Source organism: Tenrec ecaudatus, chromosome 4 (genome assembly GCF_050624435.1).
Source record: "Tenrec ecaudatus isolate mTenEca1 chromosome 4, mTenEca1.hap1, whole genome shotgun sequence".
Lineage (NCBI taxonomy): Eukaryota > Metazoa > Chordata > Mammalia > Afrosoricida > Tenrecidae > Tenrec > Tenrec ecaudatus.
In genome coordinates this window covers 116,119,060-116,138,950 of record NC_134533.1, presented here as the reverse complement: position 1 = coordinate 116,138,950, position 19,891 = coordinate 116,119,060, and the positions used below count along the sequence as shown (strand labels likewise).

Sequence of the window (19,891 nt, the reverse complement as noted above, 5' to 3'; positions counted from 1 at the left end):
CACTGCACTACAAGATGGCGGCGGCGGCGGCGGCGGCGAGCGGGGCCGGCGGGGCTGCCGGCGCGGGAGTCGGGGGAGCGGGGCCGGCGGGCCGCCTGCTGCCTCCGCCCGCCCCGGGGGCCCCGGCCGCGCCCGCCCCGGTGCCCCCGGCGGCCGGCCCGCCGCGCCCCGCAGCCCCGGCCTCCCGAGGGCCGCTGCCCGCCCGCATCGGCTACTACGAGATCGACCGCACCATCGGCAAGGGCAACTTCGCGGTGGTCAAGCGGGCCACGCACCTCGTCACCAAGGCCAAGGTAGGGCGCGGGGCGCTGCAGCGCGGCCCGTCGGAGGGCGGGCGGCCGGGCGCGGGCGCGGGCTCCGGGGCACGGCGGGGGCTGTCTGCTGCCGGCGGGCACGGCGGGCACGGGCCGGCGCTCCGGGCGCCCAGGGGGCGAGTCGGGGCAGTGTGCCGGCTCGCGGACGGGGGGCTGCAGGGCAGGCGCTCGAAACTCGCGGGGAGCCAGCGGGCGGCGAGCCAGGCGGCCCGGGAAGCCGCGATGAAGCCATGGGAACGGAATGAGGGCACGGGCATGCGAAACGTGGACCAGGAAGATGAGCAGACAGGGCGGACGGGGGCACCGGGGGGCAGCGATGCCCGGGACAGCCGCCTAGGGGCGTGCAGAGGGTGCGGGGCACCCTGCGACAGGGAGCCCCGGCCAGCCGCTGACCGTCGGACGCTGAGCCGTGGTGGGCACGGGCGCTGGGCGAGGGAGCCCGCAGTGGAGGGGGCAGTGGAGCCGAGGCGGCGGCCGGGGAATGCCTTTGCCGTCCGTCCGCAGGAAGGGCGCGATGGGCCCCGGGTCACAGTTTTGGGTGGGCTGGTTGCCCATTCCCCCCGTAGGGGTTGGGTCTGGAGTTGTGGGCTGTGGGAGCCCGACCCGCAGGGGGGCTTTCCGGGGTGCATTGAAGCCGGGGAGGTCCGGGAGAAAGCCAGTCCCCGGGGTGCAGCCGGCCAACGCGCTGTTGGCCCCTTTGGTTCCCAAGGGATTGCAGGAGCTGTAGTAGGGAAATTGGCCAAGGTCAATTAGGAAGCCGTGAGTGTGTGTGTGTGTGTGTGTACTTGATTCATTTTTGAGGGACTCTGGAGAATGGGTTTGGACTCCCCAGAGCTCACGTTTAGTCCCAGTCTCTTTCTTTGGTCCATAGCTCGTTGGGCGGAATACTTGGGATGTGGCCGTCCCTTACATTTAAAACTCCACTTTCGTGTTTCCCCTGAACCTCATTCATGAAGAAGATCCCAGCGAAGCCACATCAGTCAGTTCCCCTCCCCTCCTGGGCCTGCAGCCTCTGGTTATTATCAGCTACCTTGTTTTCGCTCTGGTTGCTGCTCAGCAGTTTGTTTTCAGAAGCCAGGGACTTCTCTTCAGTCTTCTTTCCAGATGAACCTGAAGTTCCCCGGCTCCTCCCTCCCCCGTCTGTCAGAGACTACCTCTGGGCCCTCGTAGCAGAGTGGCAGAGTGGGTGGCTGTGGAGAATTGATCGGTCAGTTTCACTTCCTCTGGAGGGCTCCCTCCAGCCTCGCTGGCAGTTTTTATCCGCGGGCCTGAAGGCTGCAGGTCAGAGTGCCAAGGCACCGCAGAGCCCAAGGGCCCGCTGTTACTCAGACCCCAGCGCAGGGGAGACCAGCCCCAGGGGAGTAGAGTCTAGGGCCTCCCCTCCCCGATGAGCCTCTTGGTCCTCCACTGTCAGCCGAGCTAAACTTGCCTTCACAAATCGCCTGGTCGTGCCTCGGTTCCTTGTTTTGGTGTTTCCTCCCCCTGTACCCGCCCTCACCTCTTCTCTAAGTAATCACATTGTGATCCATGGCTTAGCTTGCCCCAACCTCCCGGGAACCGGCTCCTTGAACTTAATTGGTTGCTTGGCTTATGGTATCTGTGATTTAAAGAATGATGTGTCTCCCAGCCCTTGGATACACCAAAATATTGATAAAAATCGGTCACAGGCAGGGTTGAATGTTTTTGTAAATGTAATTGCTAACAGTTGATTCTTGGCTTTCTATATAAAAGAGGCATTGCTGTCCTCAGTAGTCAGCAAAGCCAGTGGCTAATTATGGCCGGCCTGCCCGCTTTCTAATTCCCCCCTTTCCCTCTCTGGCGTGTTTCTCCGAGGCTTTGCTCCCCGTGGCGGCTGCAGCCTTCTCACCGCAGCGTGTTTAGAGATGGGTGTCGCTGCGTGTGTTGGTTTTGATCTTTGATCATCTGTGGTGTGTGCCGTTGGTTATGCAATTCCTACCGACGGCCGGAAAGATCCCGTCGTGAATGAGGCCGAAAGGAGTTGGGCAATGAGTTGCGTGTCTGAGGGGACCACACCAGCGTTCGTTCGTGTTTCGGCTGGAGCTGTGTGCAATTTCCTAGGTTCAGTTACACGCGCCCTATTTCCCTCCCCTGCTTAAATTCATATGACGACATCAGTGCAGCTTAGTTCACAAGGAGTTGTCATGCGCTCCAGGCCTCCCGGGAGCGTCTTTTGGCCTGCTCCACGCCCGTCTGAGCCCACCGTGGAAGGGGTGCTCGGGCGCTGACAGCTTAGATGTGCCCAGCAGCTGTGGGACACACAGGGCGATGACCTATGGAGGCCAGGATTGGGTTATGTAATGGTGGGGAAGCTTGCCTAGGTAGGAGAAGTTGCAGCCGCTGCTGCCTCATTGCCTCAGGTACATAGCTTTTTCTCTCCCCAGCACTGCCGTGTTTTTCTTACTTCTGCAGTCAGGGCACTTGGAACCGAAGAAAGATGTGAGCCCCCCCTCCCTCCCCCCCGCCCCCACCCCACCTCCTTCCAGAATGTCAGCTTTATTTTGGTTTGGTCTGTCTGTCAGAGGCAGACGGCTTTGCTTTCGCCCCCTGTAGATTCCTAGGGGAGGTAGTAGGGGGGCTTTCTGCTCCCTTAAAGAGTTAGGGTCTGGGAAACTCAGGGGCGGTTCATTTCTCGTCGTCCGCCCTGGAGGGTCGCCCTGAGTCAGAAGGGGCTCGTTGGCAGTGAGTGCAGGTACTAGATGGTGTATCTTTTTCTGTCACCATCTAGATCAATCACGCCGGTAATTCAGATGGTACTTGTTCGCACAGAGTGAGGCTCCCTAATAGGTGTTTTCTGCACATCAGAGAGAGATTTATGGCCTCCATTTCCTACCCACACTACCCATTCCGAGGACAGAGGGGCTAAAGTAAACTTGGTTTATAGACGGAGTCACTGCACTTCAGCCAAGGCTGCGTGGTGAAGCCGGCCCTGGGCCCAGCTCTGCGAACTCTCAGGCCCCGTCGAGCGGGGCCCTGGGTGACTTGACGACATAGCAGGGGCCGCACTGCAGTGCCCGGAGCACCACTGCAGGACTGAACCAGAGAGAATACTCACTTTGGTCAGCAGCTCGCCTGGGCTGTCTTTCTCCTACCTTTGAAAAAACACTTACATTTTTGTTTTCTGGTTTTGGAGGCGCCTGAGATTGTCTGACTGCGTTCTGGTGGCAGGACACAGTGTTGATGAAAAGGATGAATTCCTGTAGATTGTTGCTAGTGGCTAAATCATACCTTTACTAGTTGGATGAATGGCGTCTGTGTGTGCGTGTGTTGAGGGGCACGGACCCCCCATCGAGCAGCCAGGAGGTTGGTGGTTCAAATCCAGACTTGGAGATCTTGCCAACCCTAGGGAGCAGGTCTGCCCTTGATGCCAGCTAACAACAGGGACCCTGATAGCATAGTAGGTTACGTGTTGGGCTACTAGCCACAAGGTCAGCTGTTCGAAACCACCAGCTGCTCCATGGGAGAAAGATGAGGCTTTCTGCCCCTGTAAAAAGTTGCAGGCTTGGAAACGCACAGGGCAGTTCTACCCTGCTCTGTAGAGTCACTCTGAGTCGGAATAGAGTCCTGCAAAGAGTCTTAGAAACCCACAGGAACAGTTCGACCCTGTCCTATAGGGCCAGTATGTGTTGGAATTGATGCAACTTTGGAGGAATGGGAACAAATTCAGTGAGTAAAGAGTCGATATATTTTGGGTGCTTTTTTGGTTGTTGTTCAAGTGAGTGTGACTTTAAAAGCCATTGGCCAAAAACTTTTAACTGTGCTTCAGCGAATATGTAAAATCACTGCGATGGAATGGATTTGGACTCAGAGTAGCCTTGTAGGACAGACCATACCTGCCTTTCAGGGCGTCCGGAACTGCCCATCTGTCCAGGAGCAGAGAGCCTCTTCTGCCCCTTGCAGTTCACAGCCCGACAAAACTCACTGTCTCATCAAGGGTCCTTACCAAGTAGATAGCACTCGCCTGGTATTGACTGGCATGCGACAGAACTTGAGACATGGGTAATACTGCCTTGGTTTAAATCCTTTACAACTTGACAGACGGGCAATCATAACTTCTCTCTGTGCTTGGCTTTCCTGACTTGTAAAATGGTATGACAGCATGTAGTACTTGTTTCACAAGATTGGACGTTAAGGAGATGAAATAAAATACTACATGTACAGCTCTAAGAATAGAGTCTGGCAATAATGAGCCTGTAATAAGTGTTACCTGGTTCCACTCTCATCGTCATCAGCATCAGGCGCTGTAGAAACTCAGCTGGAGAGAGACAGTCTCCCTTGAGAACACAGTTCGTGGATGTGTTGGCCGTCAGTTTTATATAGGTAAATGTCTTCTTTCAGGGTGAAGGACAGTTTGCTACTCTTTCAGATGCTTCTTCAAGACAGTTGGGTTTAATTCTCCTGGGCTGATTTCATAAATTGGCTTAAAACATTTCTTATTGCTTAAACATCCCCCACCCCCTTTTAATTAGTAGTGAGACTTGCCTCATGAAAACCATGCCTGACACTCGTTTTCCCTTGGGGCTTCCCTGAGGGTTCATCGTGTCTTCGTAAGCAATCTTGGTCACATTTGGCGATGGACCAGAGTTTGTTGGGGTTTCCCGCCAGGATCCCCTCAAGCTTGGTGGAGACTGTGAAGTAATGTTCCTAGAAGATGAAGAACACATTTACACTTGGGTGGAGAGAGTGCTACTTGAGCAGGGCCACCGTCGGGATTCTTAATGATTACACAGAGACATACTCTTTGCCCCAACCCTATTGCAAATCTGGACCACCCCAGGACACAGCAGTACTCTCTGTGGTTTAGTGTGAACTCATTTTCCAGAGAACAACTCAAAGTGGGTTAATAGCATCACTTTCACCTCCAAGGAACTGTTGGATGAAGCAGATGAGATAATCCTTGGGCTCATTAGAAAGCTGAAGGCAAAATTCACTGCTCCATAGGAGACACAGAATTATGTAACAAAAAATGCAAACAACATGACCGTACATACGTTTGAGGAAGATGGTCCCCTCCCTGGCTAAGCTAAAGTGACCGTGGAAGGACAAGGGTAGCGTTGTGCCAGGTTACTAGTGTTGTGGACACTTGGTGAAGAGCGCCGACTGACTGAGCGGGACCGGTCTCTCCAGAATCTAAGCACCCGTCTTCCACTTTCCACATGAAAACTGTTGATTTTCACAGCCTGACTTCGGTGCCAGCTCCCTAGAAAGCCATAGATCTGGCTCAAGCCAGAGGTGCCCGGACTAGCAAACTCTGTGCCAGAGGCGCTCCTTCTGTTTTCCGGACCGCAGTCTGCCTAATGCGTTTGGCTTCACGGCATCAGAGGGAGCAAAACGGATGTAGTGAAGAGAAAAAGACTCTACTCCTCAGAAACTCGCTAACTGTCAAAACAAAACAAAAGCCCTCAGATGCTTTGTGCCGTTTCCCCATCCAACCGCCTGTCTGTCCGACCAACCAGCCAATCAACCAACCAATCAACCAACCCACCAACCAACCCACCCACCCACCAACCAACCCACCAACCAACCCACCAACCAACCAACCCACCCACCCACCAACCAACCCACCCACCAACCAACCCACCAACCCACCAACCAACCCACCAACCAACCAACCCACCCACCCACCAACCCACCAACCAACCCACCCACCAACCAACCCACCCACCAACCAACCCACCAACCAACCAACCCACCAACCAACCCACCAACCAACCCACCAACCAACCAACCCACCCACCCACCAACCCACCAACCAACCCACCCACCAACCAACCCACCCACCAACCAACCCACCAACCAACCAACCCACCAACCAACCCACCAACCAACCCACCAGCCCATGTTTACTGAGTGCTCCTTTGGGTTCTGTCCTAGACTCTGGCCCCCAGGGACAAGGGCAAACTGCTCCTGCCTTCCTGGAGCTGACATGCTAGTGGGAAGAGGCAGACGAGGAGCAGGCCAACCCATGACTTTGTGTAGTAGTGACACATGCACCGGAGGAAACACGGGGGAAGGTGCTGGGGAGTCTGAGGACAGTGCTGCTTCAGATGGCGTGCTGGGGAAAGGTTTTCCATGACGATACTTGAGCTGAGACCTGAAAAACTAGCCTGGGATGGTTTGGCAGAGAGAGCATTCCATGCACAAGGAATGGCAAGGGCAAAGGCCTTGAGGGTGAGAATGAGCTTGGTTCACATCCAAAGATAAGCTCCAAGGTCATTATGTTTATAGCTTAAGGAATGGGAGAGCGGGAGGATAATGAGGAATGCGATCAGAAGGGACATTGGCTTGATTATATAGGTCTCTTGGACCATTTTAGGGGAATTGTCGTTGGACCTCACCGGGTTACAGAGCAGTGCACCAACACAGCCTGGTGCGCATTTTAAGAAGCAGGTGAGTTATTTTGTAGATCAGGGCAAGAGCCTTTTCAAAGCATTTCTTGAGACTGGGGTCATGTTCAATTTTATTAGTCAACAGTTTTTTAATGGTGATTTGCACAAAAGTTTCCAGAACACATTGAATTTCTAGTCCCCGATTCACACACATTTTGTTTCCCGACATTGCTGTCTTCCCTCACAACATCACCTCACTCCTCCTACTTCCTCCCTGTGTTTCCAGCTTCCACTCCCCCTCCTTCCGACCCCTCCCCGCCTTCTCAGCATTACCCCTGGGCAAAACTGCCCCTCTGCCCTCCTCTGAAGAACAGGCACCTCCTTAGTGGTGGGGTTCGCCTTATTGTGCTGTCCATTTATTGGCTGAAAGCTGAGCCTGGGTTCCACTGGTAAGGAAGACTGTGGCCTTTGTGCCACGTTTTTTCTGCCATCAGACCCAGGGCTGCCTATCACTGTCCCTATCAGAGCCGTAGGGCGTGCTGGCCGGGGACCATCTAGTTCTCTTAGTGCAGGTCACGGCTCCTTATACTCTGGGTGGGTTTTCCTGTGCATCCTTCATGTTCTTCCTCTTCTTTGCCCCAGATGGGGAGGGTCTCCCAGAGTCGCACCTAGGTCACCATTAAGTAGACCTCTCACTGCCGTCGATGGTGACTCATAGTGATCCTGTAGCACAGGGTGGAAGTGGCCCTGTGAGTTCTGAGACTGTCACTCTTTCCGGGGAATAGAAAGCCGTGAGACCAGCTGGTAGTTTCAAACTGCTGACCTGGCAGGTAGCAGCCCAGTGTGTAACCACAGGGATACCAAGGCTTTTAGAAGACTAGAGATGTTCTATTTCAATTCTTTCTTTTCCAGAGGACATAGCAGAATATAGACTCTCAGGTTTTATAGCACGGTTAAAGCCATTGAGACCAATGATCCCTTAGATTCCCGACTCCCTCCAACTCTCCCCTGTCCCCCTTGTGCCCAGCGTCCTATAGCTGCCACCTAGTGGGGGAGCTGGCATTCCATGAGTCACCACCACCTGGACTCCTCTCATCACGGAAAACTTTACCCTTCCTCCCCAGATACTTGCTTTCCTGTTGGAAAAAACATGCACCTACCAATTACAATCTAAGAGATTTAGACAAACTCTAAAAGTGTGATGTTAGAGCAAGAGGCAAGTTTCCAAGGGGGGTGGAAGATAAGTACCCAAGAGCTGCATTTCTCCTGTCCTTGGGCATTCGTTCACCCTGCCACCTCTGCCACTTAGGAGAAGTTTCTAGGGGGTTACTGCTTTGCCTCTCAAGCCCCTACTCAAACACCGCTATTCTCCATCTCCCGGGACCCCTTGGCATGACTGAGGTGTTGACAACAACATCAAATAAACAAACAGAAAACCCCAAAACAACAACCAGCCACACGCACACAAAACTTTGAAAACACTAAGGAGGTCAAAGTGGAAGGAAACAAAAACAAAATGCCACGATCTTAAACATAGTGTCCCTGACAGAGTTATCTCGCTCACTCCTATAGGGTACGAGTCTCTAACCTTTGTTCTGTCCCGCTGATCTACTGTAGGCAGGCCCCTCACTTAACCAGGTCTCTTCCAGTTTCCAGGGGATTTACCATCTTACAGCCCACGAAGAAAACTAGTCATCAGGAGACGCACTGTGACCACACAAGGTAAAGGGCCAAGAGGTCCCCTTAGCTAGGGCTTTCTTTATGTGGCTCTAGCTTCTGGTCCCCAAACCACACCTCTTCCTTCCCCATCCGGTGCGTCCTCACCCCTCCTAATGAGGAGCCGTTTGGTTCCTCGCTGGCATCACGGTGTCCTCATCCCAGCTGGTGATGACTGATACCATCCAGAGGTGAGAATTCTGTCTATTCTTGTGGGCATTTGTTCTAGTGTAATAAATAATTATGGGCTGACACCGTGGCTGCATCGGTGGGCAGCGTGGCACAGAGTCGGGCAGTGTTTTGTTCTTCTGCCCATGGGTTTGCCGTGGGTTAGAACTGACTCACTGGCACCTCACAATGAGCAATAATAGTAAATAGTTGCCGAAGAAGTGCCTTCGGCAATGGCTTTGAGAAGCCTCAACGATTTGAGTGACCGAGTGTCCAATGGCTTCATTTGCTAGTCCCAGTAAAATTCCACCAGTTAGTATAAAGCTGCTGGATGAGCCTTCACGAAGTTAAGGAAGGACGTAGTTTTAAAGTTCAGCAGACATGTTTCCCATCCATTTAGCGCGTGCGTCCACCTGGTAGAGCGAGAAGGATGAGGAGTGGGATGAGGCGTCGCTCCTTGACCTCAACCCGGTTGGTTGCCTATTGCTAGCTCTTTGTCACCTTGCCGTATATATACTTATCAAAGTAATTTGTGCTTGTGGTAAAAATTTTGGAAACTTCAGAAAATTATAAAAAGGTTGAAGGAAACAAACAAAACATCCCTAATTCTGCCACCCAGAGGCAACAGTTGTTAAGATGCAAACATTTAATTTTACCTACATTTTTTTACCTCATTGCGATCATATGGCTATCCTATTTTGTTCATATTTTAATCATTAGAAACCTTGTATCTTCCTTAGAAACCATACGCAGACATCATTTCTAATGAACTGTGCTACTTTGGACCCGTTTCTACAATGTAAGATGTCCGGTTCCTCATGCTACCAGTTTGCTGTGATAGCTCTTTTTGTGCACGAAATTCGATACGTTTCTGAATTTCTGCTCAGTGTAGATTTGGAGCAGTGAAATTCCTAGGCCAGCGGGGACACATGTTTCTAAGACACTGGAGCCACGTGTTGCCACATTGCCTTCCAGAAGGGCTGTGTCAGGCTTAGCCTCCCCAGCAGCGGCTGAGACATCACGTCTCACAGCCTCCCTGGCACTCCCGATCTTATCTCTCTGCCCTTCCTCTTTCTTGGCACGGGAGCACAGGGCTTTTAAGTGCCTGCTGCACCTCTGGATGTGTATGGATGGGGATTGATACAGGCTAACTCACGAAGGGTGTAGCAGCTGCCTGCTCCTCTCCCTGAAGCAGATCTGGAGGAAGAGAGAAAAGAACAAATGTAAATGCCACCTTTCAGTTGTTTAATTCTTAAAGCAAGTCATTGCTTTTGCTTGATCTTCTACAAGGGGACCCAAACCTTGCTTAAAGTTGGACGAAAGGTTATGAGAATTGACCTCTAATGACTCTCGCCTTTGATTTTTGATGTGACTGTACTTTGGCAAACCTGACTGAGAATTTCAGAGATTAATGAAAGTTGTAAATTGCCTTTCCCAACTTGTAATGGCGGAAAGATACTAGAAGATTATAAGGGAGATAGCTATGTGAGTGGATTTAGTAACACAGTAGTTCTTTTGTGTTTGCATCTCCTGCATGCACTGCACCTGATGTGTTACTTAAGATATTTTCAAGAGTCAATGACCATATGTTATTATTGTATTTTAGGTTTTACCATTATCATTTTTTTCCTGAATGATCTCTACTTTGACCATCTGATGATAAGCCCTTTCATTTCCAAGAGACAATAGTTGTTTCTTGTGCAGTAGTTGGGGTTATGACTTGCTTAATCAAGGGATAAAATAGGAAATCAGAAATCATGATACTTATGGACTCTGACAATTTCATCTTCTTATAAAAACTGTACTCGTCCACTAATATTGTAAAGTTGCTTTTTAAGGAAAAGTTCAAAGTAGAAAGAAGAGTGGAATGAACCCCTTTGGCCTTTCCGCTGACTTTAAACAGTCACCACTAGAAGGCTTCAAGACGTTTGTGGAGACGTGGAATGAAGAGACCATTGAATTTCGTGTTTCAAACCCCCCTCGAGTATGTCCCTTCTCACTTTCCCTTCCTCCCAGGCTTACTTTGAAGCAAATCCCAGAGTCATAGAGTTTCATCCACAAATATTTTGGCCTGTGTCTCTAAAGAGGAGTTTTTTTTTTCTTCCAAGAAATATAGTCACAGTGCCATTGTCCCACCTAACAAAGCTAGCAATAATTCCTTGATATCATTAAATAGCAAATCAGTGTTAGCATTTCCCTGATCATCTCGTGCATGCTATGTATTATTTCTCTTTTCCGAGCAACTTACTTTGTTTGAATCAGGGTCTACACTAAGTCCATACATTCCTGTGACTGAGGCGTCGCCAGGGTTTCGCTGTTTTACTGTTTAGGTTTCCCTTCCCTCTCTTTTGCTTCCCAACTTGCTTGTGTAAGAATCTCTTCCCGTAACCTTTTGATGTAGCGCCAAGCCCTTTCTTCATCTATATGTGCCCTGATTGGAGTTCTCTCATCTTGTTTGCATTAGACACACCCATAATTCATCAGCTATGATTCCCAGTTTTGCTTTGCTTTTTTGAAGTGGAGTGAGAATTGGCACTTGTAAAGCAATAGGAGTTCAAAATTCATCTTGATTTTTATGATTCCTCCCAAATGGGTTATGCTTGTCTCAACCACACCTAATTTGATTTTGTCAAATCTTTTCAAACATTTAATTTAGTTTTTCTAGATACATCTATTTCTTTTCTTCCTAAACTTTCATCCAACTACATGTTATTTAATTAAATCACAGAAGTATAATAGCAAGAGCAACCGCTATAGAAAGGTTTGGGGGAAAAACAATTCTTGGTAAGTATGTAACTTACTGTATGGAAACAGACCAAGAGGAAGAGTAGTTATTAATTCGGGCCAGTGTACATGTGAGGGCATTCATTAGGTTGTTTTTTTTTTAAATGAGAGAGCGAGAGAGAAAGCGAGAGAGAGCGAGAGAGAGAGAGAGAGAGAGAGAGAGAGAGAGAGAGAGAGAGAGAGAGAGAGAGAGAGAAGCCTTGATTAATTTAGCAGGTAGGTTGGCTGGAAGTAGGTTCATTTAAAATGATAAATAAGATTCGCTGTTACTCTTTCACATTGCGTGGTGGTCCACTCTGTGTGCATACCAACATCCGTCGATCCCGTCTTCAGTTGGTGGGCATTGAGGTTGTTTCCACCTTTGGGCTATTGTGAATGGTGTAGCAAGGAACCTGGGTGGGCGCACATCGATCGGTGTCACGCCTTGTGTTTGTGTAGGACATGTTCTGAGTGGTGGCATGGCTGCATCACGGGGCATTTCTGTTCCCGGCTTTGTAAGGACATGTCATACAGTTTCCCACACTGGTTGTACCATTGTGTACCACTAGCAGTAGTGGTGCAGAACGGTTGCAGTTGACAAGCTGCCAGTGTGACTTTGGGAAAATCACCTAACTTCATAGGATCTCCAGAATCTTATTTATTTATTATCAACTTTATTGAGTTATAATTTACATTTTGCAAAATTCACCCAGTTCCATGTCTTTAAAATATATTTTCAGAATTGTACAATTAACCACAATCAAGTTTAGAACATTTTAATTCCCCATCAATGCAGTTGCTCGCCATATTTCCTCAACTTCACTCCACCAGCCCTGATCAGTATCTGTAGCTTACCCTATTCTGAATATTTGATATATTCAGAATATTTGATATAATACTCATACAATACATTTTTGTATCTGGCATATTTTATTTAGTCTGTTTTCAGGGTTCATCTGTGATATAGTATGAATCAGTACTTTATTGCTTTCTGTGGCCCATTAATATTCCATTGTATGGATTTCATTGGCTTATACTCATGAGTTGATAGGCTCATGGGTTGTGTCCACATACTGACTATTTGGAATATTGCCAGTGGATTGTGGTATGAACATTTGTCATTTCTTCCATTCAAATGATTTCAGAAGGTGGCTCAAGAATATAAAGTGTTATGGTGGAAAGTGCAGGGATCTGGAGTTGCAAACCCAAAGAGAAGACCACTGAAGCCTCTCCTTAAGCAGCAAAAACTAAGGAGAACAATCCACTCCTCTGGTTGTGTGTGACATTGCAGGATTCTATGGGCAAACTACTGAATGATGCAGACAGCATCACGAGAAGATGAAAGATGCTCATGGATAGGAAGGCTTAACGCTGTGAAGATGTCAGTACTATGCAAAGCAATCTGTAACTTCAACGCACTGCTGACCCAGATCCCACCATCACTCTTTAAAGGAATGGATATATTAGTTGCCGATTTTATATTAAAAGGAAAGCGTTCCAGGAGAAGCAAAGTACTACTTAAAGAAGAACAACAAAGTAGGGGGTTCCTCACTTCTCCACCTCAAATCCTATTACACAGCCACAGTAGTCAAAAGAATAGAGAACCCAGAATTCAATCCATGTCCCCAGAGACAACTTGACAAAGGACCAAAATACATTAACTGTGGAAGATGCCGTTTTTTTCCACAAATGGTGCGCCAGCCTGGCAGCGCTTGTGAGGATGGGACGGGACAGACAATGTGGCAGGGCGGCTGTCAATGAGTTGGACGGACTCAAGGGCAACAGCCTCGTGAGCGTTTCTGTACATGCTTTTAGGTTGAATGCATGTTTTCCTTTCTTTTGGGTGTTTACCCAGGGATAGAATTGCTGGGGTCAGATGCTAACTCCATGGCTACTCTTCGGAGGAGCTGATATAAAAGTCTTTCCCAAAGCAACCGCACCATTTTGCATTCCCACTAGCACTAGCTAAAGGTTCACATTTCTTCACATCCTCAACCACACTAGTTATTGTCTTTCTGGTTAATTTTCTTGACTCTAGAGCAGTGATTCTCAACCTTCCTCATGCCCTGACCCTTTCATACAGTTTCTCATGCTGTGCTGAGAAAAAAAAAAGTTACTTTCATTGCTACTTCATCACTGTCATTTTGCTACTGTGATGAATTGGGCGGTCCCTGTGAAAGGGTTGTTCAACCCCTAGGCTGAGAACCGCTGCTCTAGTGGAATCTCTGGATGGTACATATGGTTAGTTAGCATGCTGGCAGCTAACCAAAAGGTTCGAAATTTGAGTCCGCCTTGAGGTATCTCTGAAGACAGGCCTTGGGGATCTGCTTCTCCAAAGTCAGTTATTGAAAACTCTGTGGAGCACGTGGGTAGTCACGTGTCTGAACTGACCGTTTGGTTTTGGATCGATGGCTACCTCCCAGAGCCTTTGTCTGGTTTTTATTTGGGTTTTTGGTCTTTTTATTGTTGAATTCGAAGAGTTCTTTGGGTATCTAGAAATAAGTTTCTTATCTGATAGGTGATTTACAAATACATTGTCTCAGTTGTCTTTTTCACTTCTCTGATGATGTCATTTACAGCACAAACTTTTTCTTGCTTTTCTTGCTTTTTAAAAAAAATTTAAATTTCGAGGGTCTGGGTTTCTTAATTTTTAGCGTTCTGATTATGAAGCGCTGTTCTGTTGTGAATGCCTCTATCAGCTTCCCACTCTGGTATAGCTTTCCTCGTCCAAGGACATTTTCTCGTCTCTAAGACTGTAGATGGGGCTTTCTACTCCGATAGAATTAGGGTTTCGGAAACTCACAGAGGCAGAGTTTCTCTCTCCTATGGGATCGCTCTGAGTCAGAATTGACGCTTCGAAAGACTCTGCATGTATGTCTTGTAGACGTTACAAAGTATGTGGTCTAGAAAGTGAAAGTTCCCTCTGCAGAGAAAACATTGTAAACAGTTTACAACCACTTATCTTTCCCTTCCTATGGACACGTTATGGTGCTTACTGCGCCTTGGTTCCTCCTTGGGGTCAGTCCACCTTGCCCCCTGGCAGTCTTTTTAATGCTGCAGCGTATTTCACTTTACGCCAGGCTCCTCATTTCCTTAAGCAGTGCCCTGTTGATAGATTTTTGGGTTTGTTCTAGTCTTAAAGCAAATAGTACAGGCATGTGCCAGTTAGCATGTCCGTGTCGTTGTCTTTCTGCACACGTGCATTCATTCGAGTGTTACTCTTGCAGTTGCTCGCTGTTGCGTTTTTTACTAAAGGCTCGTGCCTAAGTCTTTCATTTAAAGGCGTTCTTTAATTTCTAAAAATACAGCAATTGTATTATGCCCAACTTAGAGTAAGCTTCCACAAGTTTTCTCTTCTTTTCTGTCATGTGCTAGGATTTTTTTTTTTGAAGTTTGGTCCGTCATTTTTCTCAGTTATTTTGAGAAGCGTTTACTAGAAGTGGGATATTGGGGCCACGGAGCACGAGTACTACAATTTCCACAAGGTTGCCAAATTGCCCTCCTGGAAAGGCCGTGCTGAATCACCCAGCGTGAGTGCAGCCAAGCGGCAGTGCCTTTCCTGTCCTGAGCATTAGCAATTGGCTCTCTATTCAGGGAGTCAGTAATGGCAGGCGATGAAAAGGCCTGGCAGTTTCCCATGTAGCTCTTAGCCATGTGAGCCCTGTTTAATGTGTTTATTTGGGATTTCTGTTTTTCCTTGTGATTGTCCACATCTTCTGTTTACTTTATGTTGTGCTCTTTGGCTTGCTTTCGCGAATGCCTATGAGTATTTGTAAAATGAGTTACTCTTCCCTATACTTGCATATGTACACGAAAGGGCTTCAAAAAGTTCAAGGAAAACTAGAATGAAAAGATAATAGAACTTTGCTCGAAACCCAAACTCAGTACCATGGGTTGATTCTGACTCACAGGAACCCTGTCGGAGAGAGTTGGACTTGCTTTTGAGGGCAGACGACTCATAAACTGTATGTGGGCAGACTAATTTCTTTTTTTCCTGAGTGGCTGGTGGGTTTGAACCATCAGCCTTGTGGTTTTCAGCCCAATGCTTAACCAGCTGTGCCACCAGGGCTCCAGATATACAAGGGAGCTTCAAAAAGTCCATGGAACAATTCTATGATCTCCTAATTTCAATTCCCATAACTGTTTGAAGCACTACCTTACACATGCAGATATTTTTCTCAGTATGCCTTTTTGACTTTGTGTGTATATTACTTCGTTTATAAAATGTAAGCATTTCTATATAGGTAGTTATACGTGTGTGTGTTTGTGTTTCCTTTCCTTAATAACATTCTTGGATGCTTTTTCCATTGTAATCTTAAAAACTATTTACCCATGTTTTCTTCTTTCTACTTTCCTGGGCTTGCTTTTACATTTAAATCTTTGATCCGTACATTTTGGTGTATAGGCTGCGGTAGGGACCGGTTGTGGAATTTCTTTGGAGTTGGAAGTTTACATTTATGTTTGTGATTCTTTATGAATGGTTTTCTTACCTCACTTGCCTGCCAGCACCACGAGGCAGTCGATTGTCTTCTTTTGTTTGTTTTTAGTTTTAATGCTTAGGACAGTGCTTGCCAGTCTCAAGATAGGCCCTCTGTGAATGATTCTAGTTTTACTTGTCTCCAGATGTTTAACCTGTTGTCTCTGTACATTTTTTACTTTTATTTATTTTATTTATTTTAAAAATAATTTTATTGGGGCCTCGTACAACTCTTATCACAATCCAAACATACATCCATTGTCTTAAGCACTTTTGTACATATGTTATCATCATCGTTTTCAAAGTCTTTTCTTTCTATTTGAGTCCTTGATATTAGCTTCTTATTTTTCCCCTCCCCCCTTGCTTTCCCTCCCCCGTGAACCTTTGACAATTTATAAATTATTATTTTTCATGTCTTGCACTGCCCGATGTCTCCCTTCACCCCCTTGTCTGTTGTTCATCCCCCTGGGAGGGGTTTATAGATAGGCGTCTCAGCACATTTTATTGATTAAGACATCTCTTCCTGCCTGATTTTAAAAGCTACCGTATCATGAACAAAGCTTCACAGATAACCTGGTTATGTCTTTGAGTTATTTTCTGATTCATAGATTGGACCATCTTGACTTGCTTTTGATTCTGTACAGCTTTAAGTGTTACAACTTTGTGCTGCTTCTAGTGGATTCATTTCCTTGGACTCTTGTAATAAATGACCTCAAACTGGGCGGCTTCACACAACAGAGACTCATTCTCCCTCAGCCCTGGAGACCAGAAAACCCCAAATCAAGGTGTCTGCACGGGCGGTGCCTTCTGGATACTCACAAGGAAAGTCTGCCCCAGAGCTCTCTCCAACCGCTGGTGGTTGCTGGCAGTCTTTGGCATTCCTGGGCTCCGATTTTAGCCTCTTGCTTCACATAGTGTTCTTCATTTCCATGTGCACGTGTCTTTGTGTCCAGAGTTTCTTTTTAGGACAAGAGCCGTTGGATGAGGGTCGTCTGTAATTAATCTGACCTTCACTTCATTGCATCTTCACAGACTGTGCGGTAAGTTACACAATTTCATGTCAACTTGATAAATACGAATGGAGGAGTGGAGTCTAGCAGGTCAATCAGGTCACAGCCTGGTGATTCCTCCTGGTGGCTCTGGACTTCTTATGAGGATTTTGGGACTTCCTCTCTTGATTCTGCCATCAGAGGAGGCAGGCTGCTCTCTCTCTCTGCTTGCCATTCCTGTTGACAAGCTACACGGAGCCACACTGGTGGCAGCCAGAGCCCTGGAGATGGGTCTACTGCCACTGGATCCACAGGACTTTCCACTCACAGCCAGTGATCTTCCTGCATTTAGCATCATTGCATGTGCTGCGTGAGTCTGAAGAGGAATGCATGGGCTAATATTGGACTTACGGGCTACTATCGAACTTATGGACTTGATCTGGACTGGGCTGGGATGTTTTATTGATGCATACTTACTTTCTTGATCTAAAGTTCTCTCTTACACACATATGAGTGTCTCTGGGTTTGTTTCTCTAGTCAACCCGCACTAAGACAAAGACTTTGCTTCTTCCTACATGAGATTGTTCTCACAGTGGGGTGGGGGTTAGGATGGGAGCATACCTTTTTTATGGGCAAACACAGCTCAGCACTTACCAAGTGGGCAGCCTCACCTACTCCTCACTATAACATTCCACAGTCTGGGGGAGTATTGAAATCTTCCTCCATAGGATTTCATTGTTGCAACCCAGGAGCTGCTTTTTCAGTTTACTAACTAACATTCTGAGGCCGGCTTGCAAAGTTGAAACGATTTTGGGATGTTACTTGTTGAAAATACTTGTTAGGTTTAAAAATGCCCACTTCTAGTTTGATCTCTTAAGTGCTTTTTCTCCTCCTCCTCCTCAGTAATTTGGGCATCCATAGGGAAGCGGTTTCCCTCCCATCCTTGTCATGCAGGACACAGAGGGAGTACCTGGGCACATGGCAGGCGGCAGAAAGGCATTGCTTTGGCACCCAGCCTGCAGAATGGTTGGTGGAGAAGAGAACTGCCTAAAAGTGACCATTGACTTCCCACCGCCTGCAGGATGAGTTTCCCTCTGGTGGCACTCAGTCGTAACCGGATTCATTCCGTGAAATTTAGAGAATGTTGAGTAATCACTTTATTTTCCTTTAATGTAGTCTCCTCTTTTCCTTGTAAGATATTAGACATTTTATACCCGGAAATAGGGCATTTTCCGTGGTCTTCCTTCTCATTGAGGAACTGACTGTAGGGGCGTGTGAGTGTTAGTGTAAAGTGGAGAAGTCTGACAGCCAGGGAAGTCTGAAACACCGGGCTCACGAGGAAACGGCTTGCTTTCTGATTGGAACCTTGTTCCAGAGCAGTGATGCTCAGCCTCCTCGTGCCGCGACCCTTTCATACGGTCCCTCGTGCTGTGCTGACCCCCAACCATAGCATTACTTTCGTTGCTACTTCATCACTGTCAATTTGCTACTGTGATGAATCGGGTGGCCCCTGTGAAAGGATCGTTCAGCCCCCAAAGGTGTCGCAACCCGCAGGTTGAGAACCAATGTTCTAGACGGTTTTAATACAGTCCTGCTAATTCTAAATAGCTGCTCGCTTGTAAGTGTTATTTTCAGATGACTACTCTTTTTTCTTTTTGAAAAGGTAATAGGTTTTTGTCAACCTTTCCAGAGCTTGGGGATAAAGAAAGAAAGGGGGAAAAAAAAACCCTACCCAGAGATTTTCAAATCATTCAAGTAGAAAAACACTCCACAGGGTTTGTGTGGCCCTCTTCGCCTCCCCCTAGAATTAAGTACCTCTGAAAATAACTCTAGAAGAAAGAGGTTTTGTGTGGCAGAACTAACGGGCTTCCATGGATTCTTCCTTGTGCAAGTTTTCTGACAGTGGAAAATGGAAAACTTCTCTCTGGTCCCGCCTGGTAGTCCTCAGGGCTGTCTTCACTGGGAGGTCTTGGGCAGGTAACTGGGCCAGCACCCCAGGAAGCAGCATGTTAGTAGATACTATCTCATGCTGATTGGCTTCTCGTGAGATTTATGCTTCTTGCAAAACACCCGTCTGTTAGCTCTGTGAGGTGCTGGCTTCTGGTGTGACTGAAGATTTGCTCCAGCAAAAGCCAATAGCTCTTGGAAGCAGAGCATAGCCAAAGGGGGCCTCCGCAGAAATCTGCGAATGGGGAGATTTCTCCATTAGAAAGCTTTTGTGGACTAGCCCTCAAGTAACCCGTATGTATCCCATTGAGGGCTGGGAGCCGTGTGCCAGAAAGGGAGCAGCAGGGTTTAATGTGAAAGGAACATTCGGAGGATGAAGCTCCAGGTCCACCAAGTGCCGCTTCACAGACGACGCAGAAGAGGTTGCTTGCCACAGGAGAGCAAGGATGGAGGTTGCTGGAGCGGTCAGGGGGGCTGGCCCCAATCCCACCTACTAAGTGGACACTTGCCCCTCCACAGAAGAATTTATTTTAAAGGACGTCATTGAATCTGCAGCTCCAGGAGAGGGACATATCTGATCGGAGCACAGGGGAGCAGAGGAAGGGGAAGGAGGAGAGAGTGAGGCACATCTTGGCCCACCAGGCCGTGAGGATGATGTTCCCGATTAGAGCAGCCAGTCGACAGAGAGCACCACATGGCCAGCCCCACTATAAGACATGACGTCCCTCACTGACCCATAGCCCTACCTGGGACAGCAGCGGAGACACAGTGTGGGAATTCCGCACGATCTGATCCCATCACACCAAGGCAAAACACTAACGTGGTGCAACAGAACAGCAAGGGAATGGAGCGGCGAGGTCCCCAGGGAATGCTGAAGGTGGACTTTGGGGCCAGGGCGTGGTGCCCAACAGACTGGACTGGAAAACACTCCTAAAGGCCAACAAACAATCCTTGAACTAACTAAAAAAAAAAACAAAAAGAAAAAAAAGAATGGCGGTTGCAGGAGCCACTGTTTGGGGTTGTCCTTCCAATGGGGTGAAAGCCGTGGATTAGGGCGGTGTTTTTTCAATGGAGCTTTGGGAGAAGGTTGCCACGGTAAGCGTGACCTCCCTCTTGTCACAAGAGTTGTTCTGCACGGATCGGAAGGGAAACCTTCCTAGTGGACTGCAC

General features: G+C 48.1%; 1 protein-coding gene across 2 annotated transcripts in view; it reads left to right on the top strand.

Annotated features, from left to right (window-relative positions):
* The first annotated feature begins 127 nt into the window (after positions 1-127).
* Positions 128-19,891, top strand: part of SIK3 (SIK family kinase 3) — a 255,887-nt gene continuing 236,123 nt past the window's right edge. For both annotated transcript variants that reach the window (XM_075546636.1, XM_075546635.1), the window contains exon 1: positions 128-293. The gene's annotated coding sequence lies outside the window, so the exon portion shown is untranslated. The remainder of the gene's footprint in view (positions 294-19,891) is intronic.